The sequence below is a fragment of the Panthera tigris genome, chromosome B2 (genome assembly GCF_018350195.1).
Source record: "Panthera tigris isolate Pti1 chromosome B2, P.tigris_Pti1_mat1.1, whole genome shotgun sequence".
Lineage (NCBI taxonomy): Eukaryota > Metazoa > Chordata > Mammalia > Carnivora > Felidae > Panthera > Panthera tigris.
The window spans coordinates 103,142,783-103,170,096 of NC_056664.1; positions in this window are offsets into that span (position 1 = coordinate 103,142,783).

Sequence of the window (27,314 nt, forward strand, 5' to 3'; positions counted from 1 at the left end):
TGGCTCAGTTGGTTAAGCGTCAGACTTCGACTCAGGTCACGATCTCGCGGTCCATGAGTTCGAGCCCTGCGTCTGGGCTGATGGCTCAGAGCCTGGAGCCTGCTTCCGATTCTGTGTCTCCCTCTCTTTCTGCCCCTCCCCTGTTCATGCTCTGTCTCTCTCTGTCTCAAAAATAAATAAACGTTAAAAAAAATTTTTTTAAATAAATAAATAAATAAACTTAAAAAAAAAGACACACAGAGTTTACATTAGTAATCAAAATGACAAAGCAATGAGTTTGTAGGATAAAGCTAAAGCAGACTTTAGGGGAAAATTCTTATTCTCAATGCATATATTGGAAAAGAAAAAATAAAAGTAAATTATCTGAGATTCAATAGCAAGAATCTAGAAAACAGAACAGCTAAGTAAACTCAAACAACTAGGATAAAAAATCAAAATAAAAATAAATGACATAAAATGTATATCTACAGGAAAGAAAAATCTATAAAGCCAGAAGTTAGTTCTGAAGAAAAATAAAAAATATTAAACTCCAGTAATAAATAGAAAAAGAAACACAGTGAAAATAATCAATAATCAAAATTATAAATAAAAGAGGAAATATCACAACTGATCTTTTAGTCATTAACAATATTACAAGCAACCGTATGTCAGTAAATTTGAAAACGTTGATGAAATGGAAATAGGCCTTGCAAAACACAGCTTCACATAACTGGTACAGAAAAAAAAAAAGTATGAATGTATCTAAATCTGTTAAAGAAATTTAATCAATATAAAAGAATATTCCTCTAAAGAAAATTTGAAGTCCAGATAGCTTTGCTGGTGAATTTCTCTACACGTTTAAGAAAGAAATATGATACATTTTACACAGCTATTTCAGAGAATAGCAAGAGAGAATGTTTCTCAATTTGTTTCATAATACCAAACTACCTTGTTACAAAAACTTGTCAAGGACATTACAAAAAACAAAATAACAGATGTTGGTGAGGATGCGAAAAAGGGGAACACTTTTGCATGCTGGTGGGAATGCAAACTGGCACAGCCACTCTGGGAAAACAGTATGGAGGTTCCTTAAAAAATTAAAAGTAGAACTACCCTATAACCCAGCAATTGCTCTACTAGGTATTCATCCAAAGAATCCAAAAATGCTAATTCAAAGGGGCATAGGTACCCCAGTGTTTATAGCAGTGCTATCAACAGTAGCCAATGTATGGAAAGAGCCCAAATGCCCATCGACTGATGAGTGGATAAAGAAGAGGTGGTTTATACATACAATGGAATATTACTTGATGATCAAAGAGAAAGAAATCTTGCCATTTGCAACAACATGGATGGAAGTAGACTGTATTATTTGTATTAAAAGATTAATATCATATGTTTCTCTCATATGTGGAATTTAAGAAACAGCAGATGAACATAGAGGAAGGGAATGAAAAACAGGATAAAAACAGAGAGGGAAGCAAATCATAAGAGACTCTTAAACACAGAAAACAAACTGAGGGTTGATGGAGGGAAGGTCCGTGGGGGGATGGGCTAAATGAGTCATGGGCATTAAGGAGCATACTTGTTGGGATGAGCACTGGGTGTTCTATGTAAGTGCTGAATCACTGGGTTCTACTCCTGAAATCAATACTACATATATGTTAACAAACTTGAATTTAAATAAATAAAGTAAAAAATATTACAGAACAATATTCCTCATTAACTCAAAAATCTTAAACACGATTGTAACAAATAAAAACCAAAAAAATACATGAAAAGAAAAATATTTCATAATCAAATGAGGTTAATTTCTATAATTCAAATTTTGTGTAATATACAAAATTAATCAATGCAATTCAATACATTCATAGTAAACAGGAAAATATTATTTCAACAACTAAAAGAAAAAATAATTTAGTTAGACGTAACACCCATTCATGAGTGAAAATAAAAACAACAGGATGGATCTTACATGCGTTGTATTGCACAAGAGAACCAAACTCAGAAAAGTATATATTATATGATTCCATTTATGTGAACTTCAAGAGCAGGTGAACTGACTTATAGTTTGGGATATAATAAGTAGTCCCTTCTGTGGATGGGTGTTTAGAAGAGGCATGATAGAGTCTTTGAGGTGTTGGGAATTTTCTGTATCTTGATTTCATTAATAATGGCATGGTTGTATACATATATAAAAATTTATTGATCTGCACACTTATTTCTTAAAATATCTCAAAACAATTAAATGACAGAGCAATAGAGATAAAAAAATATTCTCAGCACTGAGAGGAGGACAAAACCTTTCTCATAATTGCAACACCTGAACTTTCCTTCTGCCTTTATGCTGCTTTATTTTTATTTCAATTACTTTCACATACATACACACCAAAACAAAGAAAGAAAAACACTCATAAACATTAAAAATAATGACTAAAACATAATGGGTACTCAGTAAATATTTCTTTAATGAATGAATGAATATGAGAACACTCCTAATTTTGTGCACAGCACAATGTTGTGATATATTGCTTGGTATTTTTGTTGTTAATATTTGTTATCTGTGTATGTGTTGTCGTCAGATAGACTTTAAATATATTATTAACTCATTTACTGAGGTACCATTTTCTGAGTTCTTTGAATATTTTCCACCAATCGCTGATATCCAATAATATATTTCTTTAATTTATAGTTAATAAATTTATGGCTTAAAATCTACTCATCAGTTGCAATGGAGGCATTATAAGCACTAGAGTAGTGAAACACATAATGCCTGCCTACCCTAGAATATACGTGATTTGAAGAAAACCAAGGTAGTATGTAAAGAAGTAATATGCTTAAATCATAAGGGGGAAGGATTCCAGAGGAAGCTAATATTAAAATAACATATGGTCGTGTAATCAGAAGAGAGATCTTAACGAACTTAAGGATGATCTAAAACTTCAGATATATGTGCAGCAATATTCCAAGTAGTGGAAACACAATCAGATAATTATTTTCTCCATAAGGTATTTTATTACCTCATGTTATTTGGTTTTTCTCCCCCAGTTTTGGCTGAAAAATATATTTCCTTTGTTTCACTAAGTACCTTCTTGATTATACATTTACTGCTCAAAGCCATTTAAATAATGCTATTTATGAGACATAATTAAAATTCTTATTTTTTCAATGAAAAGGACAATTCATCACTAACAGTCCCAAATAATCAGTATAGCTTAAACAACTCGGGATTATTTTAGTCATACAGAAGCTGGAACAAATTAGTTGAGAATCAAGAAGATCTAGTTTCTTAAAGATCTCCAAATCCTAATAAACGGGCAGTTTGGTGTGAAAAAAGAAAACGGCTAAAAATTCTCAGCAGGACCTTCAGTATTTCTATAGGCTTCTTGAAAAAAAGGGGCATGAACTGATATATGCTATTGTAGCAAATATTCTTAGTAGTACTGGTATCTTTAAATTGTACGGATAGTTTTAATTTAAATTAAACTCATTGTTATCAGTCCCTGCAGATGTGTGAAAAGTTTACTGTCTAAATGGCACCATAAAGTGAAACTGAATAATACAACAATAAAAATGAAGGCAGGTTAATTAAAATGAAACCCATGAAGACTTCTCTGGGAGAGACATCCTATTTCATATTGTAAGTCAAATCCTTCCCTTTCTCCCATTCCCCACATCTCCAAGTTCTTAGACTTACAATTGGAAATAAAATTTTATAATAAATTTGAGTAAAGAATGCATGTCAAAACATACAAATGTATGTGGGCTTTTTAAAAATTCCATTTTCTCTTTTTCTGCTTAAAAAAAAAAAAAGAATTTAAATCATTCCAAACAGTATATTATGAAGGCGAGCAATCAGCCCAGACAAGCTGAAAGGAAGAAAGAATTTGCCCCAGAAATAAAAGGAGGAGAACAGCTAAAAATGAAATATTTTGTGTTATTTAAATTGCAAATGTGGTTATTTTTTTATCAATGTCTCCAATACTGTTTTGGCAGCTTTGAATAAATGATGAAAGGAGCATCTTTTTCTCACCACTGTTATCAACAATTTAGACAGGACAATTAATTTCTCCTAGGTGCATGAGGAGCTTTTTCTCCTCAAAAATTTTGCCAGTTGATTTAAGGTCAGGGTTTCCATCTCCTTGGTGGTAGATTTGATAATTTCATTAAGAAATCGTGTCCATGGTGGAGGGTGGGGTGATGGAAAGTAAAATCAGGACTAGAAGGGTGATTATTTTTTGTAGAGAATTTGTAAACATGTCGTTTTCTACCATTTCCTTCATTTTACACTGACAAATTTGAGGCTGTAGTTAGCATTTCAACTTCTTGAAAAGATTATTTACAAATATTGTAATTTTTTTAATGTTTATTTGTTTTTGAGAGACAGACAGCAAGCAGGGGAAGGCAGAGAGAGAGGGAGATAGAATCCGAAGCAGGCCCCAGGCTCTGAGCTGTCAGCCCAGAGCCCGGTGCGGGCGGGGCTCAAACTCACGAAGGGTGAGATCATGACCTGAGCCTCAAACTCACGAAGGGTGAGATCATGACCTGAGCCGAAGTGGGACGCTTAACCGACTGAGCCACTCAGGCGCCCCTATTTAGTCCTTTTGATAATGGTAAGGATCCTCCGTTTTTCCTAAACACAATATGAAGTAAATATACCTGTCAATGTCATTTCAACTAAGTCGTATAAACTTGGAGAGGAGTGTGGTCATAGCAATTCCTAGATTTCCATCAGAAAAAGAAAGTTCAGTTCCTGCATCCTGGCCTCATAAAAGAGCAATTATTTTAGTCGTTGTTTACTGCCTACCCTCTCTCCAGGTCAAGCTAATTCTCAGGGGAAGACTCTCTGCTTAGTACCACCTACAGTCCCTCAGGCAAAGCCCTCCCGGAAACTGCCTAGACCCTTAAGTCTAATTAGCAAGATTCAATCTCCAGTGTCTGGGGAGATATTTCCAAAGAGAGAAAAGACCTCTCTCTTCTTCCCTGTAGAAGATTCTCCTAGCATTAAGAACCTAGGCTGGCCCACGACATTTATTTCTCCTTATGTTTCTTCCATGAGGACGCAGCTAGAGCTAGACTGTTCAGATCTGAGAAAGCCCACAGTGGGCATTATGGGAGTGGCAGAATATGCACACGTGGTGCAGCAAATGCTTTCTGTCTGGCTCTTGCCCTGGTCTCTGTCCTCTGACCCCAGCCAGTGTCACTTCTGAAATTTAGGATGGCACATCTAAGCAAAAGAAAGCACAATTTAACAGTTTCACTAATAAAATGTTAGGTTGAGGTTTTGTTTTTTGTTTTTTGTTTTATTTTTGTTTTTTTTTTGTTTTGTTTTGTTTTTTTGTCTCTGTGCCTGTTTTTCATCTGGGTGGTTGAATGGCTGCCCCACACCAGGAATCCAGTATTTGTAGGGAATCCAGAGGAATAGACTGTCTATTTTTCTTAGACACCCCCCAGGACTTTTTTTGTAATAGCTTATTCTAGGAGAATAGAATACTCTTCTAGATTGTGTTTTTTACAATCTAGAAGATTGTATGGTGTATGCTCTTAAATCTATTGTATGGTATATGCTCTTATCTATTGATGTAATTGTCCCAATAGTCTTGGAAAAGGCAAGATGCAGGCTAAAATACAGTTACAAGCAAATATTTGCCATAAATCTTTAACTGAAGAGGAGACCAGTATTTACTAATTTTATCAACCTTAGCCAAAGCTAATCTTCTTTGTAAATATATTCTTTGACTAACCCACCCAGGCTGGTCTCTTCTTCCTCTGATATCCTATAACACTCTTTAAAAAGTCAATTATTTTGGGGTGGCTCAGTTGGTTGGGCGGCCGACTTCAGCTCAGGTCATGATCTCACAGTCTGTGGGTTCGAGCCCCGCGTGGGGCTCTGTGCTGGCAGTGCAGAGCCTGGAGCCTGCTTCCAATTCTGTGTCTCCCTCTCTCTCTGCCCCTCCCCTGCTTGCTCTCTGTCTCTCTCTGTTTCTCAAATAATAAACATTAAAAAAAATATTTTAAGTCAATTATTTTGGCAATTAATTGTATGTGCCTTGTCACATTTCTTCAATGTATTAACTGTTATTTTGAAATTGCTATTTTCCTTATGTTCTCCCCACACACAGGAATGCTTTCTCTCTTTTTTTTTTAAGTGTTTATTTTTTGAGGGGGGGGCAGAGAGGAGGACAGAGGATCCAAAGCAGACTCCACACTGACAGCAGAGAGCCCCAACGTAGAGCTCAAACTGACAAAACTGCAAGATCATGACCTGAGCCAAACTTGGATACTTAGCCGACTGAGCGACCCAGGCACCCCTTCCTTATGTTTTTTTAAATTTAATCCAAATACATTGTGAGATTTTAAATGCACAGATTTACATTTTTAAAACTCTATGACAGTGATGATAATTGTCAAACTGCATTGAGCTCTTACTGCGTGCCAGATATTGTTCCATATATTGTTTTATTTATATATTTATTTATATCAGCACACGGGGTCCTCGCCACAAACTTATGTTATCAAATAACCTTTTCATGGATGTGAAAGGCAAGTAATAGCTAGTAAGAGGTTGAGTTGCATTTGTTCCATCCTCCAACATTTGTTCTAAAAAACAGCAGATATTTTACACACAGAAAATACTGACTTTGAACCCACTATGGGTACAATGAGGCCCTCAGACTCCCACCTGTGATGATATTTATGAGTTTATAGTCCAAGGGGTTCATATCTCTACCTTTACATGGAAGAGAAAACCAAGCCTCTGTCAAAAACAAACAATACTATAGAACACTAGAGTTAGATGAAATACCCATTTTCCAGTCTTTAACCTCTTCTCATGTTGCAGTCACAGAGCCATTGGTGGAGAAGGCAGGACTCTCGTCCAGAGCCTTTTCAATTTAGTCTAAGTTGAATTCCCAGGAAATATTTTTATTGGGTTACTACCAGGATAGGCTGTTAGTAAATTAATTTATAAAAGAAAGTTTCCCTCAAAAAAGGCCTTGGTAGCAAGGCTTTAGCAAGAATTGCTGAGTACTCCATGAGTAATAGATTTAAGGAGGTCAACAAAACAGACATTTTTATTTTACACTATATGGTATTTTATTACATCAATCTTTTGGCCTCCATGTGGTAACCTTTCAAAAACTTTTTAGAGCAATTTCTTAAAACCACTTATTGAATTTAGCTATAATAGAATCTCACAGAACTCCACATCATTTTTTTCTTCGTGATGAAATCTAAGACATTCTCTAATTAGCCTGATTTTTTAAAACATAACTCAAATAAAGACAAGGTAAAGAGTTCTTGACATTTCAGTATAGCTTATTCTTCGTTTTCCAGTCATTTATCAAAAAATACTTTCAACATTAATTATAGTCCATATATATTAGACTTTGTGATCACATGTACAGATGAGTTTAAAAGTAAGCTGATTATTTTCAGGAGTTTTTTGGCACTTTCTAAATTTTATTTTTAGTATTTATTTATTTTGTGATAGAAAGCATGAGTAGGGGAGAGGCAGAGAGAGGAGAGAAAGAGAATTCCAAGCAGGTTCTGCACTATCAGCATGGAGCCCAATGTGGGGCTCGAACTCACGAATCATGAGATCATGACCTGAGCTGAAATCAAGAGTTGGACGCTTAACTGCCTGAGCCACCCAGGCACCTCAAATTTTTGCATATTTTAAAATATGCTAATTAATCACTAATTTATCCAATCTTTAAATTGGTAAATCTTCATTAAAAAAGTGTATTACATATTAAGTGTACCAGGATCTAAAGATATTTTGCTAGGCAAAACAAACACATACCTTGCCCCCAGTCTCATGAGGAAGTCAAAATTAATGGAGAAATTACATCAATATATAAATTCTAACTGTATCACCTCTATGAATCAAAATATATTAGTAACTTTGAAAACTTATAGAAGATATGTATCACCTCTGTCATGGAATTGTCTAATACAGGTAGTGTTACTGCAGGTTTTGTTTTTTGTTTGTTTCTTTGTTTGTTTTGTTTTGTCTTCCAGCATCTCTGTTGGATATTGAACTCTCATCCACTAGGTAAATGGGAGCCAACAAAGCAGCAAAGCTGTGAAACTACACCATATGAAGAGACATTCCTTTATTTCCAATGCTAAATAAGAAAGCTTTAAAAATGGCAACTGTTGATGAAGGCATATTAGTGTGTTGTTACTCTATAGGGGAAATAAGACCTCAAGGGTCATTTCCTTATCAAAAACCTCATTCAAAAAATATATTAATGTTTTGTACATGAAATGTTTCCAGGTGAAAAAATTGACTGCAAACACAGATACAGTTTACTTGAAAAAGTTGGCTCTTCTAAATTGATCAAAGTTAAGTCAAACATAGATAAAAGTCACTGTTAGGATCCTGTTCCCTAGCAACTTAGAACTCCAGATTTCTCTTCCAGAATGCACTCCCAGCTGTCTCGAATTGGCTTATGATCATTGTTTCTGCTGATATCATTGACATTCTGTTTTATATTCTATCTTTACTTTGTGTTAAGAAATGTTACCTGAATTTGTTTAAGCTGTTTACTTCCTCCTTATCACTTTAACTTTGTCTGAGGGCAGCTGGCACTTTGAATGAAAAACAGTACAATATAACTCATTTCTTCCTATTTATCCAACTGAAATGAAATCCCCAGTTTACCAAAATATACATTTTAAAAATGTACACCACCATTTGTATAAAATTAAGAAAGTAGTTTATTACCTGAGAATACGATGGTAAAAACAAACAAAACTCCACAAAAACTGACAATTATCTTTTTTAATTACTTATTTATTTATTTTCTTTAATGTTTATTTATTTTGAGAAAGAGAGACACAGAGCATGATCAGGGGAGGGGCAGAGAGAGAAGGAGACACAGAATCCGAAGCAGGCTCCAGGCTCTGAGCTGTCAGCACAGAGCCCAATGTGGGGCTCGAACTCACAGACCGTGAGGTCATGACCCGAGCCGAAGTTGGATGCTTAACCAACTGAGCCACCCAGGTGCCCCTATTTTTGTTTTTTGGTTTTTTTGTTTGTTTGTTTTTGGTTTTTGTTTGTTAGTTTGTTTTTTGTTTTTTGGGGTTTTGTGTTTCTTTGTTTTTTTTGTTTTTTTTGTTTTTTTGGTTTTTTTTGTTTTTTTTTTTTGAGAGAGAGAGAGATGTGTGTGCAGGAGCATGGAAGGAGCTAAAGGAGAGAGAAACTTAAGTAAGCTTCACGCCCAGTGAGGGCTCCAAGGCTGGGCTCAATCTCAGGGCTTTGAGATCACAACCTGAGCCAAAGTCAAGAGTCAGATGCTTAACCGACTGAGCCATCCAGGTGCCTCCACAATTACATTTTAAATAACTGTCCTACCTCGTCTCCTTCAACCATACCAAATTCTTCATTTCTAACAAGATATCTTTCTTATCTAATTATTTGAGAAAATAGAAGCTTTTCATTCATAAGTTATATTGTTTCAACCTACTCTTTAACTTCATATCCTATTAATTATCAAGACTGGGTGACTTCACCCCTGCCCCCAACACTTTAAATTTTGAAGTTAAGATACATCTTTGTTTATTTTACTTTATAATCCTCCCATAGTACATCTTAACCAGCTGCATTCACAAAATTATGGAAATGTCCCCGCTCCCTATTAAAATCATGGTTGGAAACCACTGCATCAGTAGACAATTATTACTGTCATTAGAAAATGTATATTAGGTACATGAGGTATCTTAGGTGCTCATCTAATAAGAATTTAGAAATATCCCATTAATAAAGCATTATAAAGATAGACATAAAATGAATTAATTTACTGCCATTATAGATGTTTATGCAAACTAATTTTAGGGAGCTAATAACATTTATGGTTTATCCTACAGTTTCAGATCAACACCAATTCATTATATTTTTACATCTGCAAAATGTATATTTCTTTAAAATACTTTAACTGAAATTATTTATACAGATGAAGCATAAAAATGCATTTGAATCTGTTAATTTCCTGACATAAACTTGACTAATTATTTTAAAATTCAGATGGCAAAAATATCTCAGCACAAAATATCACGATACCTTTGCAATACATTTAAATTTATACAATGCTAAATTATGTTTATGGAAAGAATATGATAATCAAATACAATTTGGAACATTTTTTTTTCTGATGCTTTCCAATAAAATTTCTTGAATGGGTGTTAAACAAATGTATAGATATCATCCAGAATTTGAGAAATACCATAGTTAGCTACCCAAATCAAAACTAATCAGAAACAGAATTTACATCCTTGAGTTTACAAACCTAAATAAAATATTACTTCTAATATTTAGGTTTTTATTCTGAGAAGATTTATATATGAACTAGAGTGATCACCAGCCAACAGCCAGGTTAATTACACCACATTGTGTCAGTGCCATGTTGTTCTCAAGCAGAAGTAATGTTAAAAAGCCAGATAACGTGAAGTCAGATATTCAAAGACAAACAATTGTGGAGCTATTCAAATTATAGAAAATGTGCGATGATGGTTTGAATGAGCAAATTGAAGTGAGTATCTTTTTTCAAATGTCTGTTAATGTTAATAAGCAAAGAGGCAGAGTACTGGAGCTCTACTAATCAGGAGTTGTCAATGGTGGGTCAAAAGAACTAAGTGATGGAGGCAAATTTTATACACTTAGTAATAAGTAGGAGATTATTATGTATGATTTTATCTTAATTGGTTTTGAAAATTAATTGGATGGTAACAAAAGCTGGCATAAAGCTTTTCATTTGAATAGAACAATTAAAAACCCCAAAAGGCTTAGAGTTGATGATAACCACTCTACTGGATTAACTCCTAGCTATAAAATCAGAAGAGATTTATTATTTATCTGAAAATTGAGTTAATGTTAATGACTAATGTATGTTACTTAGCTGGGTACATTTCTACTTTTCAAAGCATGTTTCTTCGGTCAAGGTCAAGTCTGTATAAAATTGATATAATAGTAAATGACTTCCATGACTACCTTTTTTTTTTCTCATTCAAAATTGGAAAAGTATATAATGAAAGTAATAGAACATAGTATTTATTACCCTTTACTCCAATAACTGAACTCTTTTTTTTAGTCTTCTGTAATATCTGCCATACTAAAAGTAATATGTGGTTTAAATTAGAAATAAGAACAATCATTTCTATATTTACTCATCTTCATAAGGTTACAATTATATATATCATCCTTTTCTAAATTAATTTCTGAAAATTTCATGTTATCTTTTAACATAGTCATTAAAACAGAAATACATGTTCTAGCATTGATATTTGTTAAAGATAAGATATTTTGGAATGAACCCTAGTGTGTCAGCAACTGATGGATAGAGTCACTCTTAATCATGTTAAAATTAACACTGATCATTTATTTCCAGAATCTTAAGTGTTAGAAAAATATATATTATTATAGAATAATATTTAGTCATAAATGACGTACATATATTTACAGTACTGATGCAATGATATGTATTTCTAGAGTTATGCTTAACTGGTTAATATTCAACAGGGCCCATTATCTCTTCTAGCTTTTATCAACTAATTTTATTTATTTATTTATTTATTTACCTACTTATTTATTTATTTTTAATATTTATTTATTTATTGAGAGAGATTGAGAGAGACAGAGAGCAAGCAGGGAGGAGCAGAGAGAGAGAGACGGAGACACAAAATCAGAAGCAGACGCCAGGCTCTGAGCTGTCAACACAGGGCCTGATGCGGGTTCCAACACATAATCCATGAGATAATTACAGGAGCCAAAGATGGACTTTTAACTGACTGAGCCACCAGGAGCCCCTCTTTTTCTTTTTTTTTATTTTAAAAAAGTGTTTATTTTTGAGAGAGAAAGAAACAGAGTGTGAGATGTAGAGGGGAGAGAGGAAGACACAGAATCCGAAGCAGGCTCCAGGCTCTGAGCTGTCAGCACAGAGCCCGACTTGAGGCTCAAAGCCACAAATCTTGAGATCATGATCTGAGCTGAAGTCAGACTCTTAACTGACTGAGCCACCCAAGTGCTTTGAACCAATTTCTTATCAGATATTACAAACCTACTCTGCCCATATTTTACCTTCTTACTGTTTAAAAAGGAGTGGCTATGTTTTAGTGTGTCACCAGATTTTTAAGCAGATTATTTAGAATCAATGCCAACTGCTTTGGGTATTTACATAAATGAAATGAAATGAAAGGATTAGTCTAGATTTTATTCAGTTTTAATATGCAATGTAGATTTTGTTTCCTATAAAGATATGGAATTAAAAACAGGATATTTTAAAGGGAAAAATGTTTTCTTTAAATTGAGTGTATTTATCTTCCCTTTAAAATATATTTGTAAAAAATTTATGTAAGGTTAACATTCCTCAATTACCTTTGTAGTTAATTTATTACTCTGGTAAGTGAATTTTATTTTATGCTCACACTAACAAAACATTGGAATGCAATGGAAATTTAGAGCATGTCTGGACAGATGGAAATAATAAATAAAGCAAGAGAATGAATGAACAGAGTGAAACAGCAGAAAGTATATTATCTCAACAAGAAATGCTGGATTTTGTCTTTTGAAACCTGTTCCAAATCAGTAAGCTTTTTATATTCGCCAGGAGTGTTTGTTTTCACATTTTCATAGTCGTTCAGCAGTCCTTGACAAGCTCTTTGTGGCTAAGAAAATTTAAAACTACTTTGAAATTCTCTGAGCAACTCACAGATACCATCAAAATATACTGCCATAGTATGAAGAAAAGTTGAAGAATTATGCCTTTAAAATTGTGCCAAGAAACCTAGCCAGCGTCTTTCTGTCTCTCCTTATCAAGCAGAATTCTACACTGCCTGCCTTTGGGCTAGGCAATTCCGTAGACATTTCTCATACAACTGCTTACTGCAAAAGTTTTAGACCAGAAAAGACTTACTTTTCTCACTCTGGGGAAGTAACATAGTATAAGAAGAAAAAATAGTATGCAAAAGCAGGAGAACTGTGTCTGCCATTAACCAACAAATGATGGAAACTCTCCAGCATTTGGATTTTATATCCAGAAAATAATGGAAGTGCATTGTGGGATCTCTAGTGCCCCATTTAGCTCTTAAAGTATGAATCTGCTACCTTTCTGGTCAGTTAAATATCCAGGTCTTATTATAAAGAGTGTGACCAGAATTTGACTATATGACACATCGCAAGGCCTTCCTCTAAGCTGCATAGTCCATTGAAAGGAACAAATTGTGAGGTGGCAGGTAAGTAAGGAAAGGAGAAAAGGAGAGTTTATATCCAGCTGCTTCTTGACATCTTGTATTGTCCAGGTACCTCGAATAAAGCACTCCCCTTTACGGATCTGATCCTTTCCCAGTGTTTGTCCTGTTAATGAATGACACCACCATCCAGAAACTTTGAAAGCTAAAAATCTCTCCTTTAAGTCCCAAACTAAATCCATCACTGAATCCCATTTGTTATAGCTGCTGAAACCATGCAACTGTATTCATATCTCTCATCTCCATGTATTACAATATTTTCATTAGAGGCTATAACCTTTTAAGTTGCCTACTTCAATGCAATTTTTGTCTTCCCCAGCCAAACTAGTCTCCATTCTATAACCACCAAGTTCTTCTCACGATATACCTTCTGGTCATATCATTCCAAACCTCAATGTTGAAGACAATGCCTCTGTGACTTCCCGTTGCTCTTATGATGAAGCTAAATCGAACATAATTTTATCCAGTAGAACTTTATGCCATAATGGAAATGTTCTCTGAACTTTCCAGTCTGGTAACCACTAGCCACAAGTGGCAACTGAGAACATGAAATGTGACTAGTTCAGCTGAGGAACTAAATTCTCAGTTCTATGTAATTTTAATTCCTGTAACTCCAAATTTAAATAATCACATTATTTGGTGGCATCCACATCGGGCACTGTAGCTTACAAATACGTCCGCTGCATCATCTGGTCTTTACCCCTTCTCAAGCCCTTTCCTATACCAAATCCTTCATCCTCTTGATCTCTCTGACTCACTCCTTCTTTAAGTTATGCAAATTCCATTTCGTTCCCGGATGCCTCAGGGAAACTTTACACACATTATGACATCTAATGGGAGACCTCTTCTAGTTAACACCAATCATCCTTCAGATTATCCAAGAATGAAACAAATTTCCTTAAGGAATAAAGAAGCACCCTTCTTCATTGTCCTTGCCACAGTTTCAGACTTAACATTTATGTATGTGTTTTTTTTGATACAACTAGATTACAAGATAAGGGCATGGACCACCCTTGCCTAGCAAATTACTCTAGTGCTTAGCACATAGTAAGCATTCCATAAATATTAATTACATGAAGGAGTGACTAAATATTCTGTAGCCCAATAGCTTCAATTTGACTTGAATTTTTCTGGTAATATATTTGGCAAATCTTTCTAAGCATACAAAGCAGCAACTAAAGAAAATTTACCAAATTGCCAACCTTTTCTCAGACCAACAAAGGTATGGAAATTGAGTTTCCTTGGTATTTACAGATTCGGAAATCATCCAGTAACATTTGAGATAAAAGCTCAAACAAACAGGGATTGTTAATAATCAATTTGCCTGAAACAGCCTAAACTACATTCAGGCTGACAAGTTAGTGAAGAAAACTTTCATAACCTTCACCAACAACCTGAGCTGCACAAATCCCTCTGCTCTTGATATCTTAATTTAATCCCTTTTGAAGTCATTTGTTCCTGTAACTAGCATTTTAATCTCCTTGTGTGCTTCTGGTTGTCCCCATTTCACACTTGTTATCAGTATACTCTTCTGCAGCTTAATGCCTTCAAAGAGCCAAGCCTAGTTTTACTGTAACTCAGATTTTTAAGCTCCTTTTCAAGGATCTTCAACTTTTAATCTTTTTCTTCATCCTAATTCCATGAATACATCTTGCGTTTTTGAGGGGACAGGTTTATAGGGCAGTCTGTGCATTCATCCAGCTTGCCCCCTACCTTGAAGACAAAGAAGTTGTCTCTTGAAATTCTCTAACGGGCATGTAATACGGACTAATATACTCTACATCTAGATGACTGATCATACAAAATCATTCAGTAATCTAGTCATTATAATTCCATAAAGCACTAGAGACTATCCAATAAACTCTATATCAAATCTCTTTAGTCAAATGACATGTATGTGAAGGTATGCTAAGGACATTTACATTTGGACCATTTCAATATAACACAGGCTGTAAATGCATCATGGTATGGGGCCAAATTTGTATTTCAACAAATACTTATAATATTTATGATACATATGTTTATGCCACTATCTAACATTCTGAATCCTACCACATCAATTATAATAATAAAATAACACTTATCCATCATTCAGTAATATTAAATGAACTAATGTAGTTCAAGCACCTAGTTATAGTACATTTGCAAATGTTAAATACTTTTGCTTCCTATTCTCTGTTTCCATTCTTTTATTATTAACATTTTTCAAAGCCTTCCCTCCAAGAATTCTATTTTATAGGCTCAGGACTGTCATCCTCAGCTGAAAGCAATGATGACACAGTCCTTCAGTATCTTCGTCCTACCTATTAACTAGCATTATTTTTGTACACTGAGACCAAGTTTTCAGTGTCGTTGGACCCCAGATAAAAGCAAGTCTATGAGGTGACAATGTGGTCATCAGCATCTTTCTGCCAAGTTAACTCTAACTATCCTACATGATTTTGCCTCTTATTCCAATTCCCTGTTGCCATTGGAGCACCATCACCTACATGGCCAGGACCATGGCTAGCTCTTTCTATTCCTCTGTTCTTGGGAGGTAGATCCAACTGTCTCCATCCCTAAACACTGGTCTTAATTTTGAACAGATGAGTGACTTGGAAACTCATTCCTGCCCTTCATTGAATGTCAACTCTTGAATGTCATTTTCACTTTTTCCATCATATTACAACTTTGGGGATAACAACACCATCTGAACCACACCTAAGTTTGCCATTGTGTGTTAGATTGTCTGGCTGCCATTGCAAAAGCCAGCCATCATAGCTGGTTAATTAATCTGCTCTTTTGGCCTTATCTTTTTCTCCCCAATTGCATGCCTCTGATGTCAGTGTCTGTCTCTCCAGCCTGACAGAGGTATCTTGTTAAAATGAAATCTTTTATGCAACCACCAGGAAATTAGGAGACATAGGTTCTCATTTAGCAAACCTAAGCAAAAATGTGTTTTCCAGTAAAATATAATCATTGGCTATTATACAGATGAGGTAATAATAGATACAGAACAAAAATGATCTAGCAATAATTGTTGATATCTCATTTTTAAAGCTAAGGAAAACAACCTAACTTGTAAGTAGATCTTACAAAATAAACTAAAAGTTGGGGCGCCTGGGTGGCTCAGTCGGTTGAGTGGCCAACTTCACCTCAGGTCATGATCTCACAGTCTGTGAGTTCAAGCCACGTGTCGGGCTCTGTCCTAACAGCTCAGAGCCTGGAGCCTGATTCAAATTCTGTGTCTCCCTCTCTCTCTCTGCCCCTTCCCCACTTATGCTCTATCTCTCTCTGTCTCTCAAAAATTAATAAATGTTAAAAAAAAATAAAACAAAAACTAAAAAACAAAAACAACTAAAATCGCATAATTCTACTTCCCCCTGACACTCACTCCCAAATCCCAGGTCATGAATTCTCTGAGGTCAATAGTAAAGTTTCTATTTTCTGAGTTAATGTAATGACATTTGAGCAACCACTGACCTGGAAAATCTGGAGGACACAGCCTCCTAAGTCTGATAGCTTTTCCAAGTAAAATGCCTGTCCTCTGTAGTGGTAGCATAGCACACACTCAATAGCAGGCATCTCTCAGCTTGGCTTCCTCCAAAATGCTGGAGGTGCTAAGGGAATAGCTTAAAATATAAGATGGAAGCTCCAAGCCAGGTGTGTGTTCAGCTGACGTCTGCTCTAATTTTAAATTCTTTAACCTTAAAGCAACACATTGTAAAATCTGTTAACATTTGTTATCTTTAAAGCTATTACTGCCATAAAAACAGAGACTTTTACTCCCTTGGTAGACTTCAAGAATTTCCTAAGATGCTTGACCTAAAACCTATGGAAGTTTTATAGACCAATTTTCGGTCAACTCAGAACCAGAAAGAAAATGTTTATTATTTAATAATAATTTGTCTCTAGTTTGTTTGACCATTTCTAATTAGAATATCAAAGGAAGCATAATATACAAATGTATAGGTCAAATTTCATTACAACCATTATAATAATAAGCAACTCAAAGATAAACATACTATCCAATGCAACCAAATGTTTAAACAACCATCTTAGAAGCAATCATAACTAAAAATTCACAGTAAAAGAGATTTCACTCACTCATTAAAGTTTAAATTCAAAAGATATTAAGAAAAAAGCCTTTGACACAAGATCTATTCTGACTGTTCTAATAAATACATAAGTTAATGTTAGTCTTATTATTAAAATGTCTGTTAAATTTCCTGTTGCTTCTCATAAATTGGATAAGCAACTGTGATTAAGAAAGGCAAATAGTTTCAAGAAAATAAAAACCCAGGAATAAAATTTTTTAATATTTTTAATCCAGTTGATTTTCTTTCTCTATATATGTATGTTTCCCCCAAGTTCAGGTTACAGAGAATTATTATTAATCTTTTTCTCATTATATATTTCATGGCAAACCATTTCATAAGCTATTAAGAATTATTTAAAACCCCGGTTTTAATGAATGACTTATATTATCTGAAATGGTGATGGTACCATATGCACACTTCATTATTATATATTTTAGTTATTTCTTAGTTAGTCTTTACTGTAAAGAAGATGCTATGAAAATCCTGTATATACATTTCTTCTAACTTATGAGTATTTTCTTGAGATAGATTTCTACAAGTGGAATTAATGATGCAAATAATATTTACAAAATTATGATTTTTAATACATAATGAAAAAATGTTCTAAGAAAGTTTTTACCAATTCACACTTCTACCATGACTATATGGGGATGCTTGGTTCAACAAACTATCTTCAGCCCTGAGTATTATTTTTAAAATAAAATCTTGCCCCGTTTGAGATATTGAAAAGAGATACTTACTTATAATTCTTGTTATTAATAAGATATGATAAATTCTACACAATTTTTACAAAGAGTTTGCTTACATCATTATATTTTTATTTAAAATGTGTTCTTTTACTGACATAAGTGAAATAAATTATCACTTATCTATCTACCTAATTTATCCATCTATCTGTTTAGACATCTAGGAAATCAAGTCTTGCCTGTTATTTGCAAGAAATATTTTCCTAAAATGTCATGTTTCTCTTAATTTTAGCTATTTCATTTTTATTTAGGTAAGGTATTTTTAGGTAGCTTTATTTGAAAATTTTTCTTTTGTGTTCCTTACACTGCTTTTATTTCTCTTATGGTTTCATTATTGATAATTTTTAGCTTGTAGTTTATAATCCATAATTTACTATGTTTGAATTGATGTCCAAATTGATATATTTTCCCAAATTCCTAACATTAAATACAATTTACCTGATAAAGGATTCCTTTTCTATTCATCCTGTGGTCTGCTTAAGGTCTACATTCTTCTCCTATACCCAGTCTTTTGCATCTTATACCAATACCAGATTGGTATAAAATTTTTAGTTTTAGAATACATTTTAATATGAACTAAAATGAAAGAAACACAAAGTAAATAATGATAGATATGTCTTTATCTCAGTCCCTTACCAGCCAAGGTGTTCTTGCTCATGTTTCATGTTTGTCTAGGTTGGCTGCAGCTCTTCTGGATGCTTTCACTCTGGAACATTGCAGATTCACGGGCTGAAGGAAAAGATACATAGCTGGCTATTAGAATACCCTCTGTACCCATACGTCATGGCCAAATCCAGTCATAAGGCAAGGCCTGAATTCAAAAGGTTGGAATCCCATTCTCTTCCCACGAGAAAGGCACAATGAAACACAAGGTACAAGTTTACACTAAATCAACTTTACATAATTTAATTAAGTCCAAGAAAGATCTCATTTCACTTTTCACTGAAATTATCCTAAACCCATAAATTAATTTAAGAGGAACTGGCATTTTTACAATACCCAGTTTTCTTATTCAGATACACATTTCTCTTCATTTATTCAAATCTCATCCTCAAAACTGTCAGCTAGGTTTGTACATTTTTAATAGTTCTAAGGAAATTATTCAGTTTATAATAGATAGGTTTTGAATATTTTAATTCAATAAAGAATTCAAAGAATTTTCCAATTATAATTTCAATTGCTTAATAATAATGTATGGAAAAAGTCATTTAAATAATACTTATGTTGTATCTGCCATTTGGTTGGATGTTCTTTTTAATTTGGAATTGTAAGCGATTCCTTCAGGCTGTGCTGATCAATATAGTAGCCACTTGCCACATTTGGTTATTTAAATTTAAATTAATTGATATTAAATTAAATATTAAGTTCCTTGGTCACATTTGTCACATTTCGAATGCTTAAAGACAACATGTAATTAATAGCTACTGCTTTGGACAGTGTAATGCCTGAAGTTCCAAAACCTCCCACAAAAGACCACCAGAGTCATAAGTCAAAGCCAAGCGGCAAGGGTCGTTTATTGCAGGTTCGAACCTGGACCTCTGCGCACTCATTGCCGGTGACGCTAAGAGGCCACGATCAGGGTTGGTATAGCGTTTTTATAGACAGAGACAAATAGCACCGGGGAGGTTTCAAATTATGAGGGGCCTGATTAGTTGATTTTAAAGTAAGGACATTTGTTGTTCTCTGATTGGGCGTCCTTTGTCTGTCCTTTGGCAGGAAGGCTTTGTCCGTTACTTGTGGCAGGAGGAAAAAGGGGGAAGGGGGTAGGTGAGGAATGTGCTAAGCAAGCAGGTTTACAGAAGTGAGAAATGCCGGTTAGTTTATGTACAATCACTTATTCCATTACATATCAGACTACATTTAGGAAGTTTTACAGCCCATTCTACTACACAGCGGGTTACAATCAGGAAGGGTCTCACAATGCTCATAGCAAACAGCAAGCAAAACAGACTTCTCAGCAATTGTATTTTTTATCAAAGATCCATAATAAGCAGAAAAGAGAACCTAGCTTTAAACTAAGGCAGGGCTGTCATTTGGATTCAAAGCTGTTCCTTTCAGACAGGAGCTTTCTGGATCTTTCCATCATTGTAGAAAGTTCTATTAGTGTTGCTGTAGGGCTTCTCATTGTATAACCCTATTATCTGTCTATAATGTTAATTTTTTTCCTTCTCATAGTCATGATTTTTCTCATTTCTCTTTGTGTCCTATTATGTTGACAACATTAAGCAAAATGTGAATTACTGGTGGTGATAGTTTTGTATAACATTTACTAATTTTCTGCTTTTGTTGAAACCATAACCTTGGAGTGCATACACGGCTCTGTGGCCCATATAGTCTGCCCAAAATGTAACTACAACTATTCATTGCCCCTTTATTTTCTAGGCATTTTGTTATGAGAAGTGGTATGGAAAGATGCATAATGAAAAAGCAAGGAAGCACCCAGGAAAACAGTATTTTGGCTGTCTTCAATATTAGCACCAGGACAGTAGAAGAAACACTGTCCAGTTTTTTTGATAGGTAGACAATGAGTCTCCAAGATAAATAGGAAGTTGAAAAGGGATGAAACACCCCACTTGCTGCTCTCAATCAAAGCATGTAGCAAAGCATGCACAACATAGGTTGCAATTTTTAATGAAACTCCATAGATTTTATCATCAGTGGATTATCCTCTTCCAATTCCACCATCCTATATTATAGTATTGTATTTCCTTGTTTTTAGTGCCCTGCATTTTCCCTTTCTTTTTTTGTGTGTTCACAGATCATTTTTCAGTTGAAGATAATGATAAGCTTCATCAGAGTTCACTAGCCAAACACCACATTGAACCAGAAGCTCATCTTGACTTAATATTATATACTCAGACTTTTCATTTACTCACAGTTTTTAGGTAAGTGGACTCTACTCACAGTTTTTGTAGATAAATGGACTTGTAGACCTATAAATACGTTATTGACAATAAACTTATGAGCTAATGAGTGCCATTTACTTAACCTTGTTTTGTGTGAAAGGCACTTTACTAAGCTTTTAAATCATACTTCTGATGGTTTAAACACCACAATAATATTAAACACCTCCTCATTTTAAATTGAGGAAAATAAGGCTCAGACAGATTTAGTAATTTTCCCAAGGTCACAGCTGTAGTACCCAAAGAAGCAGGAATTTGAAACTTAATCTATTTAACTCCAAAGAGATAATTTTTTATTGATAAAGTACTTGTGTATATGTGTGTGTAAGCTTTTAAGAGAGAATTGACAAATAACATTGTATAGTGTAATTTAATTAGAATACATTTAAAGGAAATATTCTTAATTTTTACCAGGAAATAGCAATAGAAAGGTTTTCAGAAATAAAACACAAAAATAGTCTTTGGTTCCCTTGTGAAACACAGGTGTATTGAAAATCTGAGATTAAATTTTGCTGTATTAAACATTTTTTAGGATGACTTGTGATTTTGTCACTATCTTGGGAATATAAAGGGAGGGGAATATTTGAAACAAAAGGAAGTATATATGCATAAAACGCTTTTTATACTTACTGGCTTTGTAATTGGGCATCTATGACCATTAAAACCTCTAGCCCCAATAAAACTTCCCAGAAACAACGGTATTTGTGGCACATATTGATCATGTTTCTCATTATATTGCTTTATTTAAAGTGAAAATTTTGCCCCCCAATGTATACATTAAAGACTTCCATAAGTATCAACTGCCTCAAACTACAATTGTATAAATGTCCTATGGGACAGTAACGTAAATTTATGCTAATACCTCATTTTGTTAATAAAAGTGCTTTTTCTTAAATAAATTCACATGCATGAAAATCTTTGTTACCTTCATAATAAAACATATTAAAACTAATTTGTAAAATCTTCACACAGAATTTTCTCAGAAACAACGTGAAAGCATTTTGATCGACGCTGCCAAAGAAAACTTTGCATTTAGGCGTTCAACTAGAATATGAGTAAGTTTATTTCATTTTGAATGTTTCTATTTCTCTAATTTTAAATTTATATGAGACTGCTTTCAATAGCATAAAATTAATGATTGATATTAGACACTGAATTTGGGAAAATTCAACTTCATAAAAATTACTACTAGACATATATAGGAAATTTCTCTTTTCCTTTCTCTCGTTTTGGAAAAGTATGTGGGAAATACAGAGTAGACCAGAGGGCCTGAGGAGGGAAATGGATGATTTAGGGATAAGAGCTAAGAAATACCACTCTCATGAGACTGTAAGCTTCATAAAAGCAGGGGTCATATGTGCCTTTTATATGACATCATCCTCATAATCCTGCCCTCGATAAATATCCATTCAATGATAGAATAGCCAAATGAATGAATGATAAGTAGCATAGGCTTACCTGTACACAGTTTAAATTAATAAAAAAACTATATAAATCTCATATTTTCAAAACACAGTTTTTTTGTTTCCTTTTATTTATTCTTGTCAAACATTACCACTCCACCCCTATTCCTCAGTCTCGAATAGAATTCTCTTCTCCATACCTCTCTTCTACCTCTTATGTCTATTTCTGATCTTGTGGGACTGCCTACTAAGGTGTGCTTTCTTTGGGATGTCTTGAGGTTAACTCTATACTGTGGAGTAAATTGCAAAGGATGCCTATCCTTAGCACTCAGATAACTGAGATAATCTACTTACACATATCACATACTCACATATACCCTCTCATGCACACATAGTCATACCTTCATCTCCATGTACATAATATTATTAATAGTAAGCATTTATTAAGTATTGCTTAGAAAATATACTTTCATGTACTTGTATACTTGTAATATAGTAAAATACGTATACTAAGCGTACAAGTATTTATAGTAGGCATTTGTGCTTATTACATGCATGTTGCATATAAAAATGATTACGACATCACAACCTTATGGGCACTGTTTATGGCCTTGCTATCAACACACCTAAGGCCCAGAGCAGCTGAATAATTACCTGAGATTACACAGCTGGTGAGTCGCTGAGCCGTGCTTCACAGGCCTTCAGAAATGCTTTTAACTCTGATTTTATACTGTATGTTACCAGGTGGAAAATTTCTGTGCCACATATGGAGTCTGTTTTACTAAGAGGTAATTGTTTTAACAGAACAATTTTTCTTTTCCATCTCAGATTACAATCTTTATGAGAATTAAAAGTTGTTGAGGGTTGCCCGGGTGGCTCAGTCGGTTAAGCCACTGACTCTTGATTTTGGCTCAGGTCATGATCTCACAATTCATGAAATTGAGCCCTGCATCGGGCTCTGTGCTGATAGCTTGGGATTGTCTCTCTCTCCCTCTCTCTCTGCCCCTCCCTTGTGTGCTTGGGCACTCTCTCTCTCTCTCTCAATAAATAAATAAACTTTAAACTTAAAAAAAATCGTTGAATGATTGAGTAAATAAATAAATATTAAACTTACCCCTGAAAGAGATGTTAACTTGGGATGTGGATTGTGTTTATTTATGAAGTGTATTTGCCTCAGGAGTAGGAAAAGAAGTAAGGTGAAGGTAATAAACTAAAGCTACGAACTACTGAGTCATTCTCCTTAACTTTTTGAAACATCACCCTAGGATGGGTATTATTATTTCTATATCTGTAAAATACATATATGTGAGAAAATTACGGCTCAGAGAGTTTAAGAAACTTATCAGATAATATAGTTAGTAAGCAGCAAAGACGATATTCAGAAGCAAGTCGGCCTAGCTCCAAAGTCCATGTTCTTAAACTAATTTGCCATATAAATGCCACCAGTGTCTGACATCTCTTGGAGTTTCAACTCTATACATAAATAATTAAGAGAGTTTTTTTATGTTCTGGATTCCAAAACTCTGACTCAACATTTCAAAACTTTGTGGTGATGTACTTACTGAGAAAAGTAAGGAGTTAAAGGTAATGATAATTTAAAATGCATGCTTTATCTAATGGATGATTACTCCAAAATTTACCAGTTTATTTTTGAAATTACAATTTATTCGGACTACAATATCTTTGGATTCGAAATGTGTATATGCTTAAATGTATGAACACAAACTATTGTTTTTACTACAAATTCTGCAAAATAGATCAACAAACAAACAAAAAAAGATGCCAATTCATAAAGTTATCAGCTATCACAGTTCACCTGGATATGCAATCCAACACGCACACTGCCATGAGTTTCACGACACAATCTTGAAAGAAAACTGATCTTCCTAGCTGAATGATCTCTTTATAACAATAGTTTTCCTGATTCAGAAGTTACTTTATATGTTTTAAAATTATTTCATATCTTCTATTCTTTAGAATCTAATCTCTCAATGACAATGGCTAAGAATTGATGAATGGTCCAGTAGAGAATTACATGGTATTTAGCTTTTCTGGAGAGATATGACATTTCAGGTTTAGGATGATTTATCATATGGTTGATATGTCAAGTTTTCCTTTGGGATGTTAGTTATTGCAAGAAATATAATGGATATAGCACTGGTGTATCTGGAGCTGGGCGAGAGTCTGCCTGTCACTCGGGGTGGCTAAGAAAAGCATTGACCACTTACTTACTGGACAAAATCTTCTGAGTTTTGGGCAAATGACTGCTTTCAAACATCTTGATATATTCTGTATGGCCAGTCAGTATTCCCTGCTGGTATAGAGAGCCTTCCCACTCTGATAATTAGTGAAACCATTAGAGGATTCTTCTTGATCAACAAACTTTTATGTGTTGCCAAAACCTGTGCATACCCACAGTCAATATTTGTCAGTGTTAATCCCCTCCTATTTAGGATTCACACTTTACACAGGATACTTTGTTCCTTTTGGGTGCCGCCTATTCACTTAGCTTTTTAAGAGAGGTTAATAAAAAGAGAAGAAATGTGCACACTTTAGGGCTTACCCATCTATTTAGAGAAGTTGCACCCACACACAAGACCCCTGACACTAAAACCAACGTAGCAAGTGATGAGGACTTCTGAGAAGGAAGATTAGACTCAGAACCTATTATTATTAGGGGCTCACCACAGCCAACTGTAGGAAATCAAGGTAAGAAACTATAAAATGGTAAAAAATGAGCACAGACTAGATTCTAAATCACAGCTATGATTCAAGAATGATACTAATTTCTCAAAGGTGATTCTCTGTGATTTAATTTGACATGGAAAATGCCATTCTTTTATGTAGCTAAACCCATGGTTTCCCCAGGTTTTTGAGAAATCTGAGAGGTGATTGTCCAGGAAGAAATGAGTCAGTGCCCAATGGCTTCAACTCTCCCTTGAGTTTCAGTTTCCCTATTACTTGTTCACTTCTATTTCCATTAGCCTATCTTAGGCCAGACCCTGAAAGGGTACTCACTCAACTAGGCACAGTATTAGGCCCAATTTCCTTTAGTAGAGCTAAAACAGGATTTTTGAAAAATAATTTTAATAAGAAATAGGAGAAGAAAATAAATTAAAAAGATAGCATGGAAACAGTCCTGCTAATGAAAAACATGTTTGTTTTTATACAATAGCTATCTCATATTATTTATTAGCTTTGAAACCAAGTATAGGACTCCTTCCAAATAATTCACATTGCCTCTCAAGATGCGAATTCAATAACAAATTCTTTTGAATATAAGGCATTTATTTTTATATACTATAACCTGATGAAGCCTTAATTATAACATATTTTTTACAGCTCTTTTATTTATTTAATTTATCCGTAGGGCCATTCTGTGTATAAGCAGAATAGATAGAAGACTGAGAAGTATTGTTGAGAAATGCTGCTAACCAGTGATATACTGGCTACATAAAGTAACTAAAATGTCCATTTTCTTCCACCAGAAAAGTATTGAAAGCTTTTGATAAAATAAAATACATCATCTGTTTTGCTCACTGAGTCCTGGTTAAGAATGAGCACTAAATATGAGAAGGGGAAATAAATTTGTAAGCCATTGGAAAATGCTCTGTTAGATACCAAATAAAACTGATGTTTACAACTGATGTTATTTCAGTTGTATCATAAACTCAGAACCAAACCCAATTAAAAAAAAATCTAGAAATATTGGGAGAAGAAGTTAAAATTATTTGGTGGTAGATAATATTTCAAAATTAATTGTACAGTTTCAGCAAAAATGAGTCATGAATTATTAGTAATCTCATGACAAGAAGCTCCAAGTTAATTACAGGCTCAGCACGAGTCAACAATGTGAAGGGAGTCTAAAGAAGGCAATGTGACCTTGGAATGGCTAAACAATGCCATTCTCAATCCAGGCAAGGTAGTAATCACCTTACTAAATTCTACACTGCACACCACTCACCTAAGTGATTTTGTAAGCCACATAATTAGAAGGGGAGAGTGGCAGATATCACCCAGAACAAAACTAGCAAACAGTCCAGAAATTCTTCATTGTTACAGACTAAATAGAGCCCCAGAAGTGGAGACGGAAAAATTAGGTTCAAATGGAACCCTTTTTGTTTGATGAGAGTTGAACGGTTTTGGGCTAGTCATTTTCTCACCTATAAAACTTATATAATAATACCATCCCCTTCCTAAAGTTGCTGTGCAGGTCAAATGAAATCATTTACATTAAGGCATTATTCAAGTTGTAACATGCTATGCAAATATTATATGAAAAATAGTTGATCTGGTTCTGAGAATATGATAATATGTGCGAGATGGAGAAGTTTGTTACTTATAATTTCATAGGGTTTCAGGCAGGAGTAAAAGTGAAAATGAAGCAGATTTTGCTTAATGAATAAAAGAGCCTAATAATGACTGAGAATGTACCAATAATATCACAGGTTGCCCCCAAAAAAGTAGCAAGCTTCCTCTCTTAGGAAGAATTCATTGAGAAACTAGATAAAAACGTGGAGTAGATGGTTGTGAAAGAATTTATAGTATGGTCTGTAAATACCTTTCCTTGTGAAAGAGTTTGCCAATATGGTGAAGTTTTGTTAGAATCCCAGTATGTATTTCCAAATCACTTGGTTAAGGACAATTTTACATTTAATACCAATTATAACAATACCAATTGGAGGCACTAGCACTTATAAAACACCAATCATATTACATACAATAAGTCCAGACTATTTGTATGGTCTTTTACAATTTTTAAAGCCGTTTGTATACATACTTGACCTGGGAAAGAAGGAAGAGACTATATTTAAGCCCTATTTCTCCTATCCCTAATATAATATGGCTGATAATAGGACAAGAATTAGAAAGTTTGTTGTCCAAAATGTTGTTCCACATTTCTTGTACACGCACATTTTCTAATCTGGCCCCCAAGATAATGCTTAGAAAAACCAGCTT